Source organism: Taeniopygia guttata, chromosome 4, assembly GCF_048771995.1.
Source record: "Taeniopygia guttata chromosome 4, bTaeGut7.mat, whole genome shotgun sequence".
NCBI classification, from domain to species: Eukaryota; Metazoa; Chordata; class Aves; order Passeriformes; family Estrildidae; genus Taeniopygia; species Taeniopygia guttata.
In genome coordinates this window covers 62,084,470-62,110,319 of record NC_133028.1, presented here as the reverse complement: position 1 = coordinate 62,110,319, position 25,850 = coordinate 62,084,470, and the positions used below count along the sequence as shown (strand labels likewise).

At 36.1% G+C, this 25,850-nt stretch overlaps 1 long non-coding RNA gene across 1 annotated transcript; it reads right to left on the bottom strand.

The window, feature by feature from the left end:
* Positions 1–361: 361 nt before the first annotated feature.
* Positions 362–25,850, bottom strand: LOC140684001 (uncharacterized). Its single transcript, XR_012055775.1, has 2 exons — positions 25,388–25,850; positions 362–787 (listed from the first exon to the last, which is right to left on the bottom strand). It is a non-coding gene; the product is annotated as an uncharacterized lncRNA (long non-coding RNA).

Genomic DNA, 25,850 nt, shown 5'->3' with positions numbered 1-25,850 from the left:
TTCTACCGAAGAACTCAAAGCCAAAAATTAGAATATTTGTGAGAAGACTCTTCTTTGTCTTTTTCCCCTTTTGTACAATGCTAGCATGAGGGCATTAAAAATTACCTCCAGTCTTCTCACAGAAGATAAAGCTGGTGTTTGGTTCTTATATCCAACAACAACATGTACTGTTCCTTCATTTGTTATCTCTAACATGACTTTATTCATTACTGGAATGACTACAACTCCTTTATTGATTACCAAAGATTTCAACTGAGATGTCAACCAAAGCAGTGTTAATTTAATTCTCTGAATAAAGGAGGTGAGCAAGTCTCTCACACTCTTAAAAAAAAAAAAAAATTCTATGAATTAGGTAGAAATCTTTCCTGTGAAGTAGGGTTTGTAACTTTATTCTCCTTTTGGAAAAGAACTTTAAAGATACAAATCACTTTTGACCAGTTATTGGAAATCATAACTACATTTCTAAGACTCAATGCAGTCACCTGTCCTCTGGTATTTCTGTAACGCTGTCCAGTCTCCTTTGGGCTCTTTCTAAACTAACTGCTTTCCCCTTGATTCATATTCATGTCATACCAGCTGCCATCCATAATAAGTACTTATTTTCTCCAGGCACCTCCATTCCTCTATCTTCAACTGATAAATGGCTGAGTCATTCAGCTGTCCACTTACCGGGAAGAAAATTTCAATCTCATTACGGCAACAAACACACTGCCTGCTTCTCTTTTATTGTTGGGATGCTCCCAACAGTCAGTCTTTAGCACTCTGAGGAGATGGAATCTCCAGTAAACTGCAAGAGGAAGAACATAAATATGAGCATGTGGGAGGTCATCTTCCGGGGAACTTGTAGACAAACAGGTTGGTAAATTCATAAGCACATTGATATCAGCATTAATCGCTGGCAGAAATATCACAAAAAATAAATAAATTATTTGCCAACATAAAACATCAAAACCAGAAGTGTTTATTACATAGTTTGCATGAAATAAAATGGTCCTACAGTTTAAATTTTTCCTTAATTCAGTGGTATGCACTGCGTATGATTTTTTCTTACCTAATGTCATGTGTACAGGAAAGGTAACACCAAGTTACAACTTTGGTCTTTAGTCAAAGAGATAAATGGACTTTCCTTATTTCTGGCTTTGAGAGGGAGGCAGTATACTGATGATGGGAGAATAAAAGAGCTGCTTTGCTCAGAATTTTCTTTATCTTGATAATTTTGAAAATAAATTTCCTGATTTTATTTTGCTTTTCATTAATTCATTTACCAGTGGCAAGTATGTTAAACACTGTGAATTTGTCTTTCCAAAGACTATTGCTAAGTCTGTGACCACTTGACCACTCACTCTGTTAGCCATTTTCTGTTGGACACTGGCCATATCCCTTTTATTTCAGTTTACTTCCACCTGGTCCAGGTGCATATTCTGGATGAAAATAGGCCATTTGCTAATCTGGATCTCCAGCATTTCTGTTAGGGCTTAATTTTTCCTGAGAGCTAAGCAGCCATCTGAAAGCTTTACTACATCCTGAATGGAATTGTTATAGTAAATTATCTAGATTATCCAGTTTATACCAACTAGTTTATCTAGGTGGTATAAAAGGATGGACTAAATTAAGGCCAGCTTGTTATTTGGTTGGTTTGTTTGTGTTTTTTGGTTGTGTGTGGGTATTTTGGCTTTTTTTTTTTTTGGGGGGGGGGCGGGGTTGTGGTTTTTTGTTTTTTTTTTTTTTTTTTTAAGTTAAGAAATCAATGTGTATTCCAGAGGCAGAGGAAAAGTTTCAATATGACTAAAACATGGACACATCTGACCTGACTCGTTAGTCCTGCAGGCAGAACAGTAGAAAATGATTCAGAATGGCTATTTTTGAAGTAAACATCCCCAGGTTGAAGAAGGTATTTCTTCTACACCAGGCTGAGTTATTTGTGTGGCATTTACTAGGTAATATTTTCCACTGCTGTTGGCAAATATTAAGGAAATATTAATACTGTATTTTCTCCAATGAATCCTTGTCAGTTAAGGGGACTAAGGCAACTCACTAGAGTGTTTCTATGTACAGGAAGAACAATAACTACCTTTTGACACCAGAAGAGAAGAAAAAGGCTCTTCCATCAAAGTTTTGCACTACTTACTTCTATTTTCATGACATTGCAATAATTTAAAATCTACTTTTCCTTTACATTCCTAGTACTTAGTATCCACATTTCATAGTCTATATACTAACAGGATAATGCAAGTAGCACTAATACAGATGATGTCTGACATCCTTTGCCTTCTTGATGTTTTATTGGACCCTGAAGATAAATATGACTTCTTCATCCATAGAATGTTGCCTCTAGTGGCTCTCAAATGTTTGAGCACCTGTTGATCAGGCACTGTTCAGATGATTTCACAGATATTTTAAATTCTGAACTGGAGATACCTTTCTTGTTAGCACCTTCACTGTTTTGAGGAAAATATAAAAGAGGGAATTCTTTGCCTGCAGTGAGATAGTTGGGGGATCAACAGCAATTTCAGATTATCCAACTTGTTCATATGACTATGTGAGCAAAATAATAACAAAGAAATGTACTTTAAGACACATTGCAGCTCCATGGGGCAAAAGCTCAGAAAGACAATGAAAATTTGAGGGCAGGGAAAACCACCACATTTATATATATATATATATATATATATATATATATATATATATAGACATGTATAGAGATATCAACAGGTATTCTCCATGGATAGAGCAGAAATTTCTGTACAGCATCAAGAGACTGATCAAGATGACACTGAGCCATACTTACAAGTGACATTCTGTAATGTCTAAAGGATTATATCTTCTCTAGAGGCAGAGAAGGAAAAAACTTTGCTCATATAAATTCTATGGAATTTTACTCTCAATCACGTAGGGAGGAAAAGAAAGTCATAGATGAGCAACCTAAGCATTTTTTAAACAAAAAGTTCAAATCAACACCTTGAAACTGTCTCCTTCCAACTATTTTCCCTCAAACAATGTTGGAGAATTCACCTCTGTTTATCAAAAGGCTTAATTAAGCCAATAAACAACTTAAATAAAGACAAAAGGAAATAAATATGTTTCATAACCTTACCCTCTTCCACATGCTTATTGAATATGGTATTTTCTTATATTTTTAAATGTGGTTGACCAAGTCAAGCCAACCAGGAATCAATTGGCTTTGTAAAAATGGAGGGAAAGATAAAGCAGTACAATAAAGAATGAAAAGTCTGCTGAGATAACTGACCTATCTGTGTCATGATATAAGCAACTTTTAAAAGTTAAAAAACATACAGGAGAAAAATGAATGAAGTTAGAACATGAAAAGAAATAAGGGGGTTTTCTGGGAATTTTCCAGAAATTGTAAATTCTAGGAATGGTTAAAATTCTGGAAATGGTAAAAAAGAGCCAGTGCCTCTTTGGAAACAGTTATTGAGAAGCCATAATTTCTATCTCGGTGCAGTGGAGCTCCTGGAAGTCCCCTTACCAAAAAGAAATACCAAAGGCTAAAAAATTCAACATATTTAAACATACTTAAATTTAACATACAAATTAGTATCTTATACTGGTTTTCTTCCTTCTGAGTCCTTAACCATACAAACGTTTCCCCTTTTTTCCTTTTCGTAGTGGAATTCAATACTCCTCAGGGCTTTCCACTTCACTATATACAGAACTGTTTCTAATGAACTGTTTTTACAAGTTTTAGTAAAGGAAAACAAAGACCTGCAACTAACTTCTCCTATGTAAAGATGCTTTATTGAAATAAAATTTTAAAATACATTGACAGCACTGCTGAAAGAACCTTCATTAGACAGTATTTTGTTGTGAGGTGAACAGAAGACATCAGTTGTGGCTTTGTTTATTTAATGCCTTTCAGGAGGAAGCAACTGTATTCAGCTTTTCAAGATGAAATATTGCAGGTCAGTAATCCTTACAGAATCTTAATGGCTGCTCTACCACACATGACAGACCTCGATAAACTGACAAAAGAGAATTTGAGAGAAATTTAAAATATACTTATGTAACTGGAATACAACACAAACGATGATAACATTAATTGAAACAATGTACCTGTGCCACAGCTAAAACTGAAAAATCATTCTCTTGAAACTTGTCTTTCCTAGCTCTTCTAAGAGTCACATACATCCTGCAGCTAACTGGAAATCTGTAGTCCTGCAGTAATGCAGGGCATATTAATAATCCCAGTTTGGGGTTCATTTGAGCCACTGGTTTCCCAATGAGTGAAAATTTTCTCTATCAAGAAAAGAAAAAAAAACCCTAATATTTCTTCTGATTGAAAGAATCTACTATTTTTCAATAGAGTACTGAGAAGCCAAACCTTTGTTTTGGTGAATCTCAAGGCATTCAGATGAGTTTATCAATCAGCAGGATTGGAACTCCCCAATCCTCTGAGGCAGTGATAGTGAATAGCAGGTGTTTATCATAGTCCATGATGACAACTGGGAATTTCTTCTCCTCATTAGCCTTAATTGTGTCTTTTTACATCCTGTTTTCCAAGAATCTTTTCTTTCTTTTTTTAGTTGAAGATATCAAATGAGAGATTATGTTTCCTTTGTAACTAATTCAAAGAAGATTAGTTCATTCTGATTCCTGCAACTTTTTTCTGTAAGAAGATTCCTGCTTTCACGAACCATTTGACTTTTTAAAGTTTTGACTGAGCATTTCTGCCTCTTATGCTTCCAACTGCAGGCCAGTGACCAGGCTTTATTTTACCCCAGACAATCTTCCTAGCAGTAGATATCAGTCATTTGGATAAGTTAACTTAACCAAAATCCCTTAGCTGTACTGCAGTTTTATCGCATCACATAAATTCTTTTCTTCATCCTTCAGCATTTTATACCACTAATAAACTATGAAGATGTACTTGGGACAACTTAGACAAAATTCATTGAATTTCTGAAGTTGTTTTTACATCTTAAGTTCTCCAGCTATAACAGATAAGATGCAGATGTCAAGCATTGGTTAAAGACCTAAAGGGGTTTTTTTGTCAGTTTTATGTCCCCTTTTTTCCCCATAATGACCTTCTGAAAGCATGAATAATTCTGGATAATCTGTGACATATTTTAGCATTGGTGAAGGAATCTAAAGAAGAAAAACTTCCAAGAAGCAGGCATCAATTGTGTCAGGGGCTTGTGTAGGGTCTCAGATATCTGGTGACTGACAGCAAGCCAAACTATGGAAATGATTTGTTGTCCTCCTCAATGCAAAGGAAAGGTCACCACCACCAGCAGCCAGTGGCTCTTTGGAAACAGTTCTTGAGATGCCATAATTTCTGTCTCTTTGCAGTCCCATTACCAGCCACATAGTGTGGTGATAGCTGTAAGACTATCATGGAACAAGGTGGTTATACAAATAACTTTTTCTAGGAAAGCTGCCTTAAAATAAAAATTTCAAAAAGTTGTTGTTTTCTGGACTTTATCATAGGCCTTTATACCTATACAAATAAAAATAAAGAGTGGGAAGGACAACAGGCACAGCACAGCCTATTTGGGCTTGGCCACAAGAATTTATGAGTCTGCATTTAGTCCCAGAAAGCAAGGAGTTATTTTAAGATGCATTGACATAAAGGGACAGGACAAAAATAAAAGCATTCCTGACAAATATGCTATAAGGAGTCACAAGGAAAGGATGAAGGCAAAGAAAGCATTATTTTTCCCTCTGGTCCTTAAAGTTATTCTAACCACTAAATATTAAAGTTGACAATATTTGGAATTTAACACTCAGATATGTGTGACTTCTCTCACTAAGCTGTTACCTACATCTTCCAAGCCTGCAAACCATGACCAGCTCAAGGAGTACTGTACGTTGAAACCATACAAAAGAGCACCATTTTGCCCTGAGGAGCTAAAAAGTTCATTTCAAGTGCAAACCATCTCAGCAATGATAATCTCTGACACCTGAGGTACTCTAACCACATCAATCATCCAAACCCTGGGAAACTGAGGAAGAATAACACTCAGCTGTTTTCTTAGCTGCATATAATGCCCATGAATGCTGAGACTAGCAAATCTCAAAGTTCTGAGAAGAACGAAATAAGAATTAAGTAACACATTCACTGTTTACAATGCCAACCCATGCTGGGAATACTTTATTTTTAATGGCAGAAAACAAGATCTGCCTTTACCCTTCCTACTTTCTTGTTTCATGGTAAAAAACATTGTATGGTAAATCATGCTAAAAAGCTTCCTTCTACAGCCCTCTTCTCTTTAAGGGAGTTACACTGCACAATAGTCATCACACGGGGGTACATTGTAACTTCTAACTTGAACACTGCAGCTGGACAACATTTCTGCAAAGAAAAGGTGTTTATTTCAAACTATTCACTCACAGTTGTGACAAAAAAAATATTTCAGGAGAGCTCAGAAATGTAATCCTGCTTAAGATCGTTATTGGCTGTTTTCTGGTTTGTAAGCAGAGCTGCAAATTATTTTTTTTACTTGAAAATATTTTCTACCAGAAACTTACTGCATCTTCAGAAACAGTGTCTGAAGCAACTTCTTAAGCTGATGCTTTATTTTCAGTCTACTGATGTTATTGTAAAAAGAGAATAAAAACTATTTGTCAAAAATCATGTCGTGAAGTAATTTGCATTTTTTTGCAATTCCTAGGAAAATACCTTGTGGCATACTAGCACATGTAAAGAGTACATAGATTATGTTCTCAAACTTTCTCAGTACTTGAGGTATATTTAAAGTGGTTTTTATTCTGTACTCCAAAAAGGATTACTGGAGTTTTCAACTTTCACTATTGTCAAACGAACAAAAAAAGGCAACTTAGAATAAGTCCAGAGAAATTGGCTCAATGGTAAAAAACTTGGCTATAAAGAATTTTGGATTAAGAATTTTCCATTCCTTGTGTAAATGTAAGACTCAATCTCCTTTCAATACAAGTGTTTGTGGTTTTTTTCCAAGATGACTCAAATACTATCTGATATGTACCTTTGGCAATACTTATACAATGAATTGTAAAAATTCATTTTCGTTTTGCAAATATAATGAGAAAACCCATCTTGTGCTTGAAATTTCTTGTATCTTTCCTTGATGAAAGAGCTGAAAGTGCTTTTTATTAAAATCACAAATTTGAGTTGTCCAAAATAATACAAGTGCTTTTAGAATCAAAGGAGATTTAATTCCTTTTTTACTCCATATAAACATACTCAAAACTTTTTCAGAATATATTCTAACAGGGGAACATGACTATAAAACATAAGTCTGAATTTTTATAATTGCAGTTAGAAATTCAATACATTTCTGGGAAGAAGCCCTACAATACCCTTGCTAAGGGTAGAGACTTAAATAAAGATTAACAAGAAATTTTTTTAAAATTGATAAGGAAAATAGATTATTTGAACATGAGTCAGATGATTATAATTTAATTTTAGCTTTGTATATGTTACTAAATTTTTTGTCTTATTACCTTCCTCATAGTCTCCCTTCCAGCATTTCTTTGAGGTAGGCATTAGGCTTTTAAAAAAAAAAAACCCTTAAAGCATCTGTTTACTCTTTTAGGGTTAGATGATGCCTCCAGGACACAGCATTTCATCTGGGTTGTGAGAATGGCAGTATCCTTAGAACAAGGAAGTTGTGGAGCAATGAGATGACAATTCCTTGGGATGAGAAGCAGAATTTAGAGAAGTGTGTGCATCACCAACCTTGCTGTGGACAGCTATCAATGTTATATTGTTTAGATGCCTTCTTTTCAGGAATTTGAAAGAATTTTATGAAAGTAAAAAGAAAAGAAAATGAGAAAGATAACTGAGATGAGTCACTGGTAGCAACATTTATGCTGTAAGGGTTACATTTCAGACTGAGATACAACTTAGAGCTAAAAGGATGTTCCTGATACAGCAAAGTGGTAAACTCCATCATGGCCAGCTTTTTGATCCCAGTCTCAAAAGAAGGGACAACCAATACTTTCTCTAATTAAATTAGTTCATTTTCCCTTGCTATTTAATCTCAAAAATATTTATAAGGGTCAAAATCAGTAATCTTCTTTCTACGCCTGCTGACATAAATATGTAATTTCTCTACTTATCCTACCAGCCCTTCTTTAAACATAGAATTGCTGAGGTGTAACATATCCAATGTTAAATGGCAGAAAGCAGATACTGTACATAGTACATGTTCTTGCCAGTGGTGAACTGTAATCAAACAACAAAGAACCCCTGAGCATGTCTTATCCATTGCTACTGAAAATATCTAACTAGCTCTCCAGCCACCCACCTGTCTTGCAGGCAAACACTTTTGGAAGTCCTCCTGCTGAGGAGGGGAGTGAGTGAAAATATGGGGATGAGTTTGGCCCAGAGATCAACCCACAAGTACCCATTCTGTGCACTGTAAGTACAGAGCTGTTTTCCTTTGGTGTCTGAGCTCAGAGGTCTGCAAATTGCAGAGATCCCTAATCACACTTCACTGCATAAAAATGACCTCTCAATTTATTATTCCATCCTCAACGTGTAGTACTCAGCATTTTCAGGGCACTGAGCATATTTTGGAGTTAATGTGAATTAAAGATTAACTGTGACAAACTGAACTTTTCAACCAAGTATCTAAAGGGAAAATACCAATTAAGCGATGCAGCAGTTCCATGCAGACAAAGCACACTTTCGAGTAACAGCTTTCCAAACCACATGGCCAGGAGTACTCTGTAAGTTTTGCAATCAGGTTAACAAACTGGATGTGGGTTCTCCTGTGCTCCCATTTATAGAAATGTGCAGTTCCAGAGAGGGTCAGTTATCAAAGCCACAGTAAATTAACAAATGAGTGCAGCCCTTTCCTCCAGCCATTACACTGCCACAGCAGAAAACACAAATGAGTTTTAACTGTGAATGCCTTCTGACCATCAAAAGGAAACCTACTCTGAAAGATTATTCTGAGCTCTCAAGAGGCTTATTGGAGGCTTAAGCTGCACATTACTGCTTAGTATTTCACTAGAACAGTTAAAAAAACACGAGATGGAAAATCTTTACCACATTCTGGTCCTTCACATGTTGGTCGATTTCCCAAATAACTTCTAAGAAATTAAATGGGATATGTTACAGTAATAATTGCAGTAAATAGAATTTAGATAAGTCTAATTCAGTGAACTTTATAACATCTTCTTGAAAGTGTTCAAGTAACACCAGGTTTATTTAAAAAACCTTCTTGAAACACATGCAATTGTGCAACTTTTGTGGAACAGACAGCAGATGATAAACTATAACCATTAGCCTAAATCATAACAGTATCTCTCTTTAAACCTTAGATACCCATAATACACTTATTAGAGAATCTCTATGTGGATATTCTCAGTTCAGTCACAGAGAAAAAGAGAAAAAATTTCTGCCAGGCTAAGCCTGGGGAAAAGTCTGAGAAGAATGTAAACAATTTATTATCTTGTTTTCCATTCATATTGTTTATAGATATGTTCTACCACACTGACCTAAGTCCAGTGTACCACTCAGGTGAAATGCTTTTACTTTAAGACCAATAGAATTAATGTTCATGATGTTCTCTAGAAAAGAGAAAGGTGCTTTTGAATAAACATTCCTTTGCCTTCTGAAATCATACGAGTCATTTTGCCTGTCCCTGGCTCCACAGCATCATCTGTCTATAAATAAAAGGAAAAAAGGAAAAAAAGTAGCAGTAACAAAACCAGAAACAAAAAAAGAAGGCATGACAGACTGGGCTGTTGTTATAGCAATAGGATGAAAGAATGAGTAATAAAAATCTCTCTTTCAAGAACATATTTTTTAGTAAGCTTGCAAAGTAGACAGCTCGTGAGTGCCTGGTTGATTCGGAGAGACTTACATTGTTGGGGGTAAATGGACAATTTCCACAAAGGGATCAAAATTATACCTGAACTGACAGCTGTAAATGAAAGACTGAAAATAACCCTTGTGTTTTCAGTGCTCATACACTTTGTCCTTTCCTACAATTTCATTTTTGGCATATACCTGATGGTGGGTCATGAACACCCAAAAGTGTTTGTAGTGCTGCACTTAGTAGGAGGAGTAACTTAAGAAACTCCATTTCTCGACTGGATTTTTGCAGGATCAAAGTTCTTAATAAAACTCATTTAAGATAATGAAAAAACTTTATACCTATATTTCTCTAGCAAATTTCAATTCAATTTAATAAAAATAGATATGAGAAGGGTTTTTGTAATGGGTAGATAACATAGTTGAAAGAGTTCTTTATCAACATGCAAGTCTTATAGTTCTGCAGTGTAAGTAAGGCACAGTCCTGAAACTGTTTTTTTTTCTTTTTTTCTTCTTTTTTTTTTTTTTTTTTTTTTTATATAGAGAAGCATGTAAAGATACTATCTGTCTATTAAAGTATGCAAAGGAATTGGTTAACAGTCATGGGATTGCACAGGGAAGATTTAAACCGTCACTAAAGAATTTGGAAATGCCATGAAATATTTGTCTGTTAGTGTCCAAGCATATCAAACACTTGTCCTGGAATTCCATTTAGGTAAAGGCTTCATAAGCTTTGGTTTAGAAATCACCAGATGATTGAGACTGAAGGGACTTCTAAAGATCATCTGGTACAACCAGTCTGGCCAAGAAGAGTCATCTAGAGGAGGCTGGCCACAACAACGTCCAGTTGGCTTTTGAATATGAGTTTTCTTTAACTGTAGAATAATTGATAATAATAATTAGAGCTGCTTATGGATGGTGTCATGGTTTTGTTCTGTGGTGATCACCAGGAAATCAATCTCCTTGTGCAGGACATATTAGTTGCCCTGATTCCTATAGCATCCTAGAAATAGCATTCTGATTCATTATGGTCTTTTAACTTAGCTGACTGAGAACACTATGCCAGTAGTACTTATGACAGTGGATATGATAGTGGGAGTGTGTATAAATAAGATCTGGATTCTCAGTCTTATGATTTTAAAGACAATTAGCTTTTTTTGTATTGTATTCTATGCATTTTAACAACACTACACATCTGCTTGTTGGTCAATGAAAGCTGTAATAAAGAATTTGAGATTTTAATTATCACTCATGGATTAATATTTTCATAAAAAACAGCAACATTTTAAATGTAATGATAGATTAGAAGTTTGGCATTGAATTGCTTAGTGTACTCTTTCCAGATTCAGCCAAAGCTCCTTGGCTCTCTTAGGTACTTAACAACACTATAGACAATTAAACAAAATGGAAACACACAGACAGCACAGCTTACTGTGGACTGAAACACAGCACAGAAATCAGACAGACTGACCTGTAATTTCAATACAGTTCATTACTATAATGCAACAAACCAACAGCTAATACTTTATACCTGATAGTGGAATATTTTACCTTGGCATATGCTCCTCTAGTTAGGCACTGGAAAGAGTTTCCTCTCAGACCACACTTGACACTGCTCCCTTTTATCAAGTACTTCCTTTTGAACTAGTAGTTGAAAATACTTGAGTGCATTTTATTATAGGATTACTTCCCAGTCATGCTCTGATAGAAATATGTTTATTGTTCAGCAAAGACTTGTTGAGCAAACAAGAAAAGTCCGTACCCTTCACTAGTATTCTATTTACCTGAACTCTGATTTAAAGAATTTTGAAGGAATGGCATCTTTGTGAAGCATTATTTTTTCAAGATGCCTATTTAGAATTTGTTCAGTCTTAAAGGTATGTCAATTAGTTACTTTCAATAAGATCTTAATAATTTCCTATCAATCACACAAACAAGATGATTCCACACTATTGGACTACCTTATAGAACAGAAGACTAGAAGCTATATAGCAATGAAAATAAAATTGAATGTTGCTGTCTTGAAGCAGAAAAAGATTCATGTATTTCAGGGTTGGAAGACATGGCATCGGGAGCTGGGGGAGGGAAAAGGCTGGTAGAAGTTGAAAGAGTATTACAGCAGATTTAAGTGAGAAGGCCTGGGAGCAAGCTGTCCATGAAAAAAATGGAAGCTTTAGTTTTGTTTCTGAAAGACACCTTGAAAGGTAGAGTGAGGAACAGTGATTTTTTATTTTCCCCTCCTCCATCCTGTCCCTCTTCTGACATGGTTTCTCTCCACCTCATCCCATACCTCACAACTCATCCTAGACAGTGTACTCCTCCTTCCTCCCTCCTCCCCACTGCCAATGGCATCTTAACATCCATCTCCTATTCCTTGCCTCTGATCAACCTGCTTTTCTTCCCAGCAGCTTCCCTAATAAAGGAAGGGCAAAGAGAAACTCCTGAAAATGTGGGTTGAAGACAAGCACCAGAAGCAGAACCCAAAGATCGGTGGATGTTAGAGAATTAAGCTTTACCTGGCAGAGCTGAGGCAGATCTGTTGGTGGGACAATATCTGCTTTGGGTTTGGGCTATTTATATGGGCTGCCATTCCCTTCCTCATCCTCACATGAGCAGCAGCAGATGGGGTAAGGACGAATTGTTCAGTCCATGGCAACCTTTGTCACCTCAGGCACAATAAAAACATGCAGTTTCCAGCACCTACAGACTCACACTCATACAGAAAAGTGTGACATGCCCTGACTTGGGAAAGCTGTGTGTATATACAAGATGCTGTTTGCATCCTGAATCTGTTAACTGTCTTCAATTTAACTTGGAAGAGGCTGACTACTGAAGCAGTAGAGCATGGAAATTTGAGAACAGCTGTATCACATTTCAGGCCTTGAAGGCAAGCATGAATACAAGTGCTGTTATTTTTAGAACATTATATCTTAGAGAGTTCACCTAGGACACATACGGAGAGTTGTCATACTCATCAGGGCTGCAGAGAGCTCCAGGTGAATCCAGCCTGTCCCTCAGTTTCTGCCCTGTCAGTCTTCAGCTGATTCACCCCAAACATAGGAGGATGTCTAGGTAAAACATGTTGGCTCCTAATTCTCCCAGACCTTGTTTCCCACCTGTTCATATCTTGAGTCTTGCCCTCCTGTCTCTGGCACTTAAAGCTCTGCTTCATAATCTGCCATTCCACAGTCTGTCCAAGCACAGTTTCAGGACATGCAGAGAAAAATCTCATCAAATCTAAAGCAGGAGTTAATCAGGCATTAGTTTGAGAGGCCTGGAAATTCTCAATATTCATCACTGAACATAACACTTCTCTGAAGGGGAAAAAAGACAGTGAGAAATAAGAAACTATTCTTTTTGTCAGGGGGTAAAAGGGACAAAATTAGCAGTAATGACTCTACATTACTTTGAATATCTAAAATGCTATATACTTCATGCATTTATGAGGTTGATTACAAAAATCACAAAACAAGTAATGAGAATATGGTGGGCAGACTAATCTTGAAACTGGGGAGTCAAATTCCAAATGCCTACATATGTCTGAGCCTTGATTTCCACTCAGACTACTATGACTTGACTCAGCCCAGTACCAACAGGAATACTTGAACAAAGAAATAATCTCCTATTTAATAGGCATTACGTATTATGTGCTGTAGTTATTGCTGCTCTTACTTCTATAATTATGGAGGCATATTCACAAATATAAAATTCACGATTTTTGGTGATGATCTATTTTGAGCTAATAGGCTAAATTCAAACATAGCTGTGTCCAAGTTTCCACAATAACCTTCTAATTTTCAGTATTAGAACTTACTGTTCATTACCTACAAATGCCCACAACTCATTTAACTCACCTTAAGTGATACAGATGTTAGACATTACTCTCCTCTATTCGAAGACCGCACTACCTGCCATAGAGCCACACAAATTATAAATCATAGCTGATCTCTCAAAGGTCTTAAATTCTACTTGTATCAGGGGATTCGCTTTAAGAATAAATAGTGCTTCTTGCTGCTGTCAGTTCTGATATTATAGCTAAGAGTCTTGGCAGTGTTATTTTTTGAATTGTGACAGGTCTGATTACAAGAAGGAAATACAATGGAATCATAATGATGTTCCTTATTTTGTGTTGAGACAGCACTCAGAAGGCAAGAAAAAGTAGAGGCATGTTCTGCTGGGCATTGCACAAACACAAAATAGGCAGACAGTGACTGTCCTGAGGAGATTGCAGTCTCAGTAAGAATTACAAAGAGTACGGAATAAATGACATCCACTACTGTGATTCTCTTTCTGGGTTTACAGATAAATGACTGCATATCCGACCTAAATTATTTTATTTGATGAAGAGATATTTAAAATCACTAACACAAAGGAAGGAATTTTGATAATCAAACAAACTCTAAACTTCAAGCCTCAGAAAAATATCTACTAGTAAAAATGTTATTTCCCATACAGAACAATTACTGTATCTTCTGGCTTACATTCAGTGATGAAGACGTGCGAGCTGTGGTTAAAACAACTTGTTTAACATTATCATCTGCTTTGCATGCCTTCCATGTTTAGCAGACTTGAAGGGACCCAACATGAAAAGGTTAATAGCCCTTTCCAGGCATCCCTGTCCTAAAGAGATAAAATCAGGCCAAAAGGAACACTGCTAGTCTTAGTAATGCACATATATCTGTAAAAAGAAACTTTCTATCCCTTTTCTGTTACCTCTAGTAATAAAAACGGCACTGCGGGTCCAATAAAGGCCTTCTTTTTTGAAGTGCAAATAGAGAAAGGTCAGATATTTTTTGTACACAGAATTTCATCAATTCCTGTGTAAAGGAAAATGGCTAAGACTGCAGCTGCAGCCAGATTCCAATCCTGTTAAACTTCTTGAAGCTCACAATCACCCCAAGGAAATTTTTGTTTCTCCAGTTTCATAAATCTCTGTTTTCTTTATGAACAAAAAACCAAACAACAATGTGAGCAGTTGGGCCTGAGTATGTGACTTTATGGTCAGCAGGACCAATGACCTTCGTGATCCCAGGAGGAATAACACCAATGCATACATGAATTCCCATGCTTTTCACTCTTCATCTCTTGTTCTGCTTGTATCTCCTTAAATGCTGTACAAATCAGAAACATTTATTTCCCTCAATGCCTAGGTCAGCATCTGTTATGATTTAATTAAAAGCTTGCTCCTCTTCTCACTTCTTAAACTGAATGAAGTAGTAAGCTTTAGACTTTTAAAAGTAAAATTTTCTATTAATTTCATCATTATTAAATCAGATTTGTTTTTCTACATATGTTGATTTATCTCAGATGATCCAAATCATTACTGAGGCATGAATTTTCTTCCTTTGACTTCCTGCTCCTGATACCTACACACAGCTTAGTCACATTAAAGAGTAATTAAAATATTCCAGTCTCACTCTGTGGCACTGAGTAGTTTGTGAAACACGAAAACTTTCCAATTTGCACTATTTTATCTCTCAACTCAATTGCTCTCTTTATTTTAAAATGTTTGACCATTTTACTGATATCAAATCATCATATCAAAGCATAAAATTCAAAAGAGCAATGAGGCTCTTTTGAATTTGTGAATAGGCTGCACTGCTTTGCTTTTCATGTGCCCAGAGCTGAATTCTTCAGAAGGTCCCACTTTCAAAGTCAGGCTTAGCCTCTGACCTCATTTATGTCATCAAACACAGCTGAGTCAAATTCAACATAAAATCCCTTTATTTTATCCCTTTTGAAAAAGCAATGTGAGAAAATTAGAGGACTGTTTAAGTTATAACCTAAGATTTCTCATCAAGACAAGCAGCACCAGAAAGTCTTAGAGTCAAAGCAAAAATCAAACTACCAAAATATATCATACTCTCTTTTTATGAAATGTTGTCACCTGAAGCATACAGCTACCATGATTTTCAACAGAGTCACTTTCTTTCATTTTAAAAGAAAATAAAACAAAAAAAGTTCATAGAACAAGTTCTAAAAGGACATTTTGTAAAAAAAAAAAGAATTTTTTTCTGTGGAAGTCCTATAAAATTGTGTTGACCCAGATAGCAATTTTTAGGGTTTGTTGGTTCTTTTACTACAAGTGTTACTTTTTCTCTAGCACTAAATAAAATAAATTGATGAAAATGTATGTTTGAAAGACTATGCTTTCTTAATAAATACTTTTCTGCAATCCAGAAGAAAAACAAAAGGGTTCTAAAAGAAATTAATTCTTTTGTCATGCCTTGGTCTGGGGTTTTGTAAGTAGCTTGTAAAGAATATAGTTTTAGTATTCTATAAAGCATATTAATTGTGTGTGTCTGTGTGTAACTACATACATGTTATAATGCACATAAACCCACCCACATTATAATATACAATAGTGTGTCTGTATATGTAATTCACATTAATTAAGCCTGTTCCTTACAGAAATAAAGGTCACAGATACTATTCTATAATATGTAGAGACATGCATAGCTACATAAAAACTAAAATACTTATTGCATTATGACTCCTTTTTCTTCAAATATTCCCAAATGTGAAGTCCTTGGGACACAGAAAGCCCTCAGGACACATCTAGAATATGTCAAAAAGGGAATTATAAAAATTTAATATCTGCTCAAAGTATAGCAAGCAGTCCACTACTATTTTGAGAATGCTAAAGTGTGAAAGACAGTGTGAAAGAGCTGTTCTTATTAACCTTAACCCAGTTAATCTAACAAAAAAGATTACCATAAATGTAGCTCTCTGACTCTTGCAGAACCTAAGTTTAACCTATCCACCCAGACTTGGAAAATTGTATCATTAACACCACCAGGTTTAGGCAGAGCATCTTGATCATTCCAGTCTCTCCTGTCTCCAGCCAGTGTTTGCCAGTAGCTACTGGTGTCAATACTAACCCTATACTGACAACATCCTTAACCATATGAAAACCCCATCAGGAACCATATCCATGCCTAACCAGACAGCCTATGTCAAGTCAGCTCAGAATTTAGCCCAGAAGTTACTTGTGGATATAAATTTACCTTTTGTTTTCTTGGGGTTGTACTCCTAGAAGGGTGGTGCAAAACAGGCAAAAAAATTTCATGTGAGATGTTCCTAATTATGAAAGTAAGAAAGCTCATATTGGAGGTAAATGGATATATTTTGCTCAGTTCTACATGTCAAAACCCTTTTATCCCTTGCACTTTCTGCTTTGGAAAGAAGTGAAGTATTTTAAAAAGAAGAGTGGTGCTTTGAATAAAGTTGAAGGACTGCTAAAGTACATTTTTGGGAATTTTGCAATCAAAGTTTATCACAGCAAAAAGAGATTATGATAAAAAATTAGGTCATTGGTCAATCAAGTGAAGACGAAATACTATAAATCAACTTAAATTTCTCTAAGGAGAGAAGCTAAAAAACCTAGCTACAGCAGGAGAAATATGTTCAAAAGTTAGTTTGGCCTGTCCTTGGAGCACTTGGGATCTCAAGCAGATGGGACAACACAGACAAAGTGTCTATTTCCAGCACAGCTCTAGATTCCTTTTTTTTTTTTTCACTGCCCGGAATATGATTCTGAGCAGAAGCTACTGCCATTCTTTGTAACAAAAAGAGCAGATAGATCATGGACATCATTCATCCTTTATCACATTTAAAACATGACTGCAGACAAAGAAGAGCATGTGAATGAATGCATATTGATATCACTTAATTTCTTCCAACATTTTTTCCCAATAAACTGAACAAGAACCAACTGAAGCTTCATAGACTAATAGTCTCAGAGAATTTTTCAAGCTGACATTTGAAACTTTAGATCTAGTCCAAATTTCCAAACAAAATTTATTTTGTCAAAAATACATTTAATGCTGCTATTTTTTTGCCAAAATATTTTTGGGAAAAAATGGTCTTCTGGGTTGTTTTTTAAAACTTATTTACAATATTTCAATGTATGAAACTACATTATGCAACTGAACTTCAAATGCTTTACAGGGAAAATGAAAGTACATATATATGAGAACCATCCGTCACTGGAATTTATTAAAATGAAATCAAGATTAGTATTTAGTATTTTTTCATTTTATTTAATTCAAGGCATGTTTTGGTTGGTCAAATCATGAATGGGATGTAGTAGATGTGGTCTGATCTATTTCAATGAGCCTTTCACTGGATCTCATATACTGTGGAATTATGATATGTTTTAATTGCTCAAACATAAAAAACCCTGAAAGGGTTTCATTTTCTTCATTTGAACGTTTCATTTTCTGCCATAGACAACTCAAAGTATAGCCTCATTTTAGTTATTCTGTGATTGAATTGAAATTGCCATTTTGTACTTCATACACTCTACAGTTTATAAGTACAATCCTTGGCACAATTACACATTAATGGACTCATTCTCATTAGTATTTATAAGATAAGAACAGAACTTTTTTGCACTGCATTTATATTCTATGGAGACTGCTTACAAGATTTTAAATAACAAAAATAAGAATATTTATTTTCCTAGTATCCTTCAAATTCCTCTGTGTCTCTAACAAATTATTTTCACTGATGATGCTTAAAAAAAACCCTCCCAACACAAAATTCCCCACATTAACATATGATCAGGAGGGTCCTGAATTAGCTTCCATTCTCCCAAAACCAGTAGTCTCTCTCTGGTGATAATGGTATTTACCTGCCTGCAGCTGCATATCAAGACATCAGTAGTCCAAAAAAGTGAGTTGTAAACTACCTTAATTGTGCATTTCCTCTTTTTTTTTTTTTTTTTTTTTTTTTTTTTTTTTTTAATTGAAACACACAGTGAGACACAGCCTTCCATCCCTAAGAAAATGGCAAGGAACATACATACATTAGTAGAAAAAGATATTAATCTTGCGTTCTTTTATGAGACAGTAATTGTTCCTCTGAGGTGTTGCCAAATGCTGCTGTAAACATTTTTCTATGTGATCTCTGAAGTGTTCACAGACTTGCATCCACAGGCCTCTTTGACTGAGCTCCTGATCAAATTCTTTCACTGGATCCCTGCTAAAATATAAGATTTGCCCCCACATCAGAGAGGAGAGTGAATGGCAAGCCCAGCTTTTTTTAGTCAGGTATCAGATCAGAGGAGAAGCAGTAACTCCCAGCTGAGGGGCAGGTAAACTATATTCAGAGGAAGAAGTTTGCATGGATTACATGAGATCACTCAAAGGCAAGACAATTCTTTGCAGCCTGATGCCAGCTTTAGAAACCCTGTACCAGAGAGGATCAAGAATGTGTCCAGTACAGTAGTCTTTCACTTTCTTACCCCCAGAGTAGGAAATCTGTTTTCAGGCAGATGACTAATATCAACCAAATCTCTTTCTCCTCCAATACTCATTGAAGCGCCTGTGCTCCCCAGGTATCGAGAAAGCAGAGCACAGTGTCCAGAGGACTCTCCATTTGTCTCCCAGGAACTGCAGTTCTTTTTGCACTGTCTTTAGGTTCACAAGGTGTGCTGGGTGAAACTTCTCAAACTCCCAGAGTCCTTTGACTCCTCCTTGCTTAGATGTTGGGAGGGGTATCACATTACAGAGGAATCTGATGTTGAAGAGCAGACTGTTGTAGATCATACATTGACTGTGCAAATCCCACTTCTAACAAAGGCTGTGATGATTCTGTACTGGCTTTCAAGTAGAAGAGTGACAGCATTCCAGAAATAATGTAATTTCACTGTTCTGAATGAATGACAAAAACCCTCATGGAAACCAGACGCCTTAGATCAAGATCATCTGAATTATTTGTAGGCCATTTTTATCCTTTGCAACTTCCCAAGATAAAGAAAGTAGGATTGAGACCTACACAGCCTCAGACATTCTATCCTGCTTACACTCATCTTTTGTGCCTCTGAGAATCTGGAACTCCATCTTTTTCCACTGCCTTTAAAAATAAAATATTGATTTTATCTCATGAGGAAGATAATGGATATGATTAGTTATGTCCTCTAGGGATCTAGCACAACATTTTTGCCTAAAAATTTCACTCAGTTCTGATATGTTTGAAAACACTGTCAATCTAAATTAGCTCTAATTTTCCTGGTTCTTTCACTGTTTAATATATTTTCCCATGAAGCTATTTTCTTGGGGCATGGATTTTTTTTTCCTTCTTTTTTCAACTGAGTTCCTGCCAATATAAAAATATCTCTTCCATTTGGTGAGAACCTCAGGAGACTATAGGCAGTCATAAAGACAAGGGTCACAAGCTTATGCAACAATTTTAAGAAAATATTTTTCCTGGAGTTGTCCTCTACAATTAGAACATACCAAATATGATTGCTGAGGGAAATAGAGAACATTTCTTGAATAATAACAGTTTCTTCTCATTTCTGTTTTACCATTAAATGTAACGCCCTTTCACACTAGTGGCTTTGAACTGTATTTCTGTAGTATATGGTAGAAAAATCATTTTATAATGAAAGTTTAAGCTGCTTTATGAAAAAAAAAACAAACTATTTTCATTAAATTTAAGGAGGTTCTTTAAAAAGGAAGGTTAAAAGGATATTGTGTTAGGCCCCAGAATAATCTTAATAATCTTAATTCTTACCATTTTAGTGCAGATCTTGAGAATCTTACACTTTCCTCCCTATTCCCTCTTCTCAAAATTACTCCTTCCTGTGAGCTTCAGTGCCCTGCTGTGCTTTATCTTCTACGCTATGAATTTTCCCCAGAAAATTCTGTCCTAGCATTTACTTTAAAAAGATAAGCTTATTTTCAGAGCATTAAATCAGGATGACAAGTAATGGATCTCAGTAAGACATACTGTACCAAAACTGCCCATCAGAAACCTTATCTAATTTTCCAAATTACATTTTCCTTTACTTTCTATAAAAGTAAAAACCTTGATGCACTGAGGACATGAAAACTCCAGGATTTTCACACCCAGAAGCCCACAAGAAGAATGGCCTAACTCCTGCTCAAGTAATTCTTTAAAGGAGTTTATATTTAATCTACACCAGTCATATCCTTTCCTAAGTAAACTACAGTATTCCATCCAGGAGGACTTGGGAACACCTCTGCAATTCTCCTTGCAAGAAAATATCTTCATTTATTCCTTGCAATTTTAGAAGGCAAGGAGCAGCTTTTCTGAAAGATACCTGGTATCTGTTCCTCTTGGTCCTCAGCTGGTGGGGTGTTTCCATTGCAAGAGTTGCATTGCCAGCAGTGGGAAGATGGATAAGTCTGAAGCTGCACCTGAGATCCCTTCATTGTACTTGCAGAAAATTCTCTCAAACATAGAAATGAGATGTAGCAACTGCTTAATTTGCCAGCTAAAGGTAGAATAAAGTGAAAGGCAAATTCCCAAATCTGAGTCTTAATTACAGTGATATGAGCTGCAATTCAAGTCTCCTGAAGACCTTACTGGAATCACTGCAAGATTGCTTTCCTACTTAGATGGCAGAGAGATCTAAGAAGAGAAAAGTTAAAAATACGTCATATATCAGATATAAAATTGATATTGACACTGTGACTTTTTATACTATGAAAAACCTCCAAACCTCAATAAGAATAATCTGCTTATTAATTTATATGACAGCTGGTTATATTAGGCTTCAGAAAAGACCAAAGCTTTGCTTGAGCTATTTTTCACTGCCTTTATTTACAACCTAAGCAGACACTACTGGAACTGCAACAGCAATCTGACAACATCCTGACAGTCCACGCTGTCAGCCAGTTCTAGGAAAAACTTTACTTCCAATATATGGCTAAAAGCCTACTACCATTTTCCTATGATTTGTGGCAAGTCTCTTCTCTTTTGGATGGCATCAACTTTTGACCTCCTACCTCCGCCATTAAAATTTTAACTGAAGCAGTCGTTGTAACTTTCTGACATGAAGGTGTCCATGGAGCCAGTAAGGCATTCCATGGTGACCTACATAGAAAACCAGTGGAGCCAGCATAATGGCACAGCCGAATGCGTTGAGATGTCAGTTCTTGTAAAGGAGTTCCTGGAGGCACCACTTCACATGGAGTTAATGTTTTGCAGGAGAAAAGGTGCACACACTGTGCAGAACTGGGAACAATAATTCACCAATTTCTATGATTAATTATTATTACTGACCTTTGCTTGCCTTCACTGAAAATCTTTGCTTGATGGCCTGCTGGCACCTACACAGAAAAAGCATTAGGGCAAGACCTAATTCAGCCATCCCTTTTCAGAATGAGGAGTGCTTGAGATAGTTGGGAAGAGCAGACCTCTGTTGACACCTACAGCAAACTGAATAGAATCTTTGGTGGACCTTTCTTCTTTCTGACAGGCACACAGAAATGTTTGTGCAGGCTATTCTTTTCCAATGAAGTTATTTTTGTGACACTTCTTTTTCAGCTGTCAGCTACTCATGTGTCAGAGGCAGTACCATACATGCATGGGCTGTACATTGGTGTAGGATTTGGGCTGCCCTCTTTGATTTAATGCTTTTCAGGAATGGGTATTTATTTTTGGAATATTCACCAGACTTGGGGACAATCCAAAACTATCAGTACCTTCAACATCTGCACTGAAATACTGCTTTCCTCTGTAACCTAGTTTCTACATGAAAATGTCTGGTGAAACTGAAAACACTCAAATCCTGAAAACACATACTAAACCCTGAAACATGTATCACAAATTGAAAGGAGATTTTTTTTTTTTTGTTATTCTTTTATTGATTGTCAAACTCTATCATTAGCCTAATTTAGACAATTCTTGTCTTACTTTGAAGGCCACCAGAAGAAGTTTTTGAGTACTGGCCAGTTATAACTACTCCTGAAAATCTGTGGTGAAATCATGCTGGGAAAAGAGGCTATCCATAAAATAAAAATACTTAATCTACTCCTTTAAGTAAAGAAAGATGAATTTTCATGCCATGGAATTCTTTCTAAAATCAGTGGTGTTGGAGAAACACAAAGATTTTGTTACATGGATTTAATATCAAAAGAGTCCCAAGGCTCCACTTGAGAAAGGAAAACATTTGTTTTCTGAATGTTGCTCCACTTTGAGTCCCTATTAATTAGTAAGGAGAAATGCAGCACTTTTCATATATGTTTCACTAAAAATTGTTACCAAATTTTTTGTAGTGATGCTTTTTCTCTATTACATCAGTTGCTTTCGCAGCCTGTGTGCTGTATTGATTTTTCTCCTGAAAATAGTTATGGTATGTTTGGTATGACATTTCATTGCACAGATTTTGAAAATAATGTGTAAATAAATTGTCAATGGTCTGTTTTGTCTGGGAACCAAGGTTGAACAGCTTGATAGGCATACTAGGATTCACAGATAATCTGATTTAATGTGCTGAGTGATAATTTTCAACATATTACCTAATATTTTCTCACCCATGTTCTTTGATAAAAAGAAAATTATATTTTCTAGATGGAGAAATTAGATTTTCTGTATCAGTTTAGTGTGTTTTGTGAAATTGGAAAGATTCAAAAGTTATCAGTCTAGTAAGCAATAATAATAAATTAATTTAATCCAGAAAGATAACTGATAGCATTCGAAGAGCTGCTAAGACAATAAAAAACATTTAAATAAGGATTTGAATAACCAAAATTGCCATTAGAGTTGGCTGCAGAAACAAAGATTAATGAGTAAAATAAGTATGTTTAAAATATAATAGAGCCACAGGGTACTGGATTGAAAAGACTAGTGAAATGCAGTCAGTGAGTAAGACAAAGACTTTATATGAACCTGCTTCTTCTTACTTTGGTTTTGCACATAAACCCCACAGCTCTTCAGCGGATTAGTTTTCATTTGATGATCAAAAGCAGCACCTTGTATGACTTTCACAGTGATTTTGTCCTCTCAGTTGTAGATGTGGTACTAAGTGATGTTTTCAGCTCTCATAAGGGAATTTGCCTTGATAGATCCAAGCCTTTTTAGTGTAGCACATTTTCCTTTCAAGCATGACAACCTTTGAGACATGACAGAACATTTTCCATTAAACAAAACAAAACAGAAAAAAAGCCAAACAAGAACCAAACCTCATTCCCTCATTCTTCTTTGGGAAGATAGATTTTATGTTTACTGTACTTCAGGACCTCAAGATGGACATTACACCAAGAACTGGTTTTGTTACCTTCATGAGAAAGTTCCACTGTGTAACTAATGGTGCAGTGCCAGGATAAACTGCATAGGAGAGCTTTTTCTTTATTAAGTAAATAAAGCTTGAGGACGATGTCAGGCCATCAGGGCTGACCCCTTCACATGCCAGTGAATTACTCATTGCAGAAATGATCAGTGACCTAAGTCTTCTAGCTAAAGCAAAAATGACAGTTCTTTAAAAGAAGGTCTAGCAGTGCTGTTGATAGATCAGGAAAGATGAGACCTGAAAGCCAGGAAAGACTAGAAGTTACTTGAGACATGCCAAGATAATCTCAAAAAAGCTAGTGCATAAAAGCCAAGAAGAAACGAGTAGCTCCCTGGATATTCCAAGGATTTTTAGATGTGTACCTGTTGTATGTATTCCTCAGTGTTTTCCCCAGTGTGTTTCACAGAGCAAATTCTAACTGCTGAACACAACTTCTGCCATGGCATTAACCTTGTTGCCTCAAAAGATTAATGCCTTTAACACTATAATTTTTCCTGCCATTTCACTAAAATTAGCCAACGGTTTCTGAGATTATTGGAGGAAAAAAACTGACATGATTATATGAACCTTGCTTTCTTAGGAAAGTGGATTTAAACATTTTAAAGGTGCCTGACACTCTGACCTGCAGAAAAAAAATCATAGTCCAGGCACCCAATATCACTGTGTACATTTTATTAAGACATGAAAAGCAGTGGAGAGGTGCCTCTGTCCCACCCCCCACCTTGCTTGGAATTCACTAAGTGATCTACAGCTCTAAGTAATCTTGGGTGTTTCAGAGAAAGAAAAATATAAATAAAAACGCCAGAAACCAAGTTAGGATGAGAGGAAGGATTGTCTCAGGCACCTGACTGAAGTCCCGACACATGACAATTAATTGCAGTCATCGTTTCAATGTGAAGACATCACTCTGCAGCCCCAAGATACTGACAGTCTCCTGCTGAGATCAAACCCCCGCCATTCTCCCTTATCCTATTATAAAATATCTCATATCATCATAATTAAAGACATCTACATATAATAAAACTCTCTACAGCCTTATTGATTTATCTATTGAAAAACAATACAAATGGAATTCTATAAATCCACATAGCTTGTGTTCTGCCTAATCTATGTAGCCCATTGTTTAAACTCCGTACTTTCTATTAATTTCTATTTCACATGGAAACCAGAACTGAGCACTGCTTCTCTCTAAAAATTCTGTATGTGTTCATTCCAAGATGACAACCAATCTTTTCCACAGAGCATTGTGCTGAAAGCAAATGTTGATGTGATTACCTACAAAAAAAACCCCAAACAAACAAACAAAAAAAACCCACAAAAAAGCACAGCCAAAACCAGACTAAATATTTCCACACACCCTTCTGCACAGTTTAACACTGCAGTGTTATATGCTGGTTTAAGTAATCCACGTAGGACATTCTTGCATTCTTGTTCAGGCAAGCCCTTCTCAGGATCATGATTTCAGAATAATATAAGTGAAAGTGAACAAATAACAAACTGAAGCCAGATTAAAACCTGCACAAAGGATGTCTGCTACCATCAATCCATTTATTACCACCAGCTTCCCCTCCAAGCCAACATACCTGATTTTCAATTGTGGAAAACCATCATCTTTACAGCACTTATCAGATTTCAAATCCCACTGGAAAGCCTGAACTTTACTCTGCCATGTGTTGTACTGAAATCAATCTGTTTCCAGGACACACACTTTCAAGAAGAAAATGTACTGAAATGAAATTAAATGAATTAAATAGATGTTGAATACTTTTGTATTCAACAAAGTATTTCTACATGAGAAAATTTTGTAGTATTTTTTAAACTTTCATTCTTCTTTTTTGAATCTATCCCAGCTACTTGTACACATTCACTGTGTCAGTATCTGGGAGTCTACCCCACTCCAAGAGCTTCCATCTTAAAAGCCCTCTAAGAGCAACAGGAGAGTCATGCCAATGGGACTGCTGGCACAGAAAAGGCTGCCTGGCATAAACTTGAAAAACATTTCGACTGAATGCGTAACTGGGGCCACAGTAACAGGACAGAGGCAAG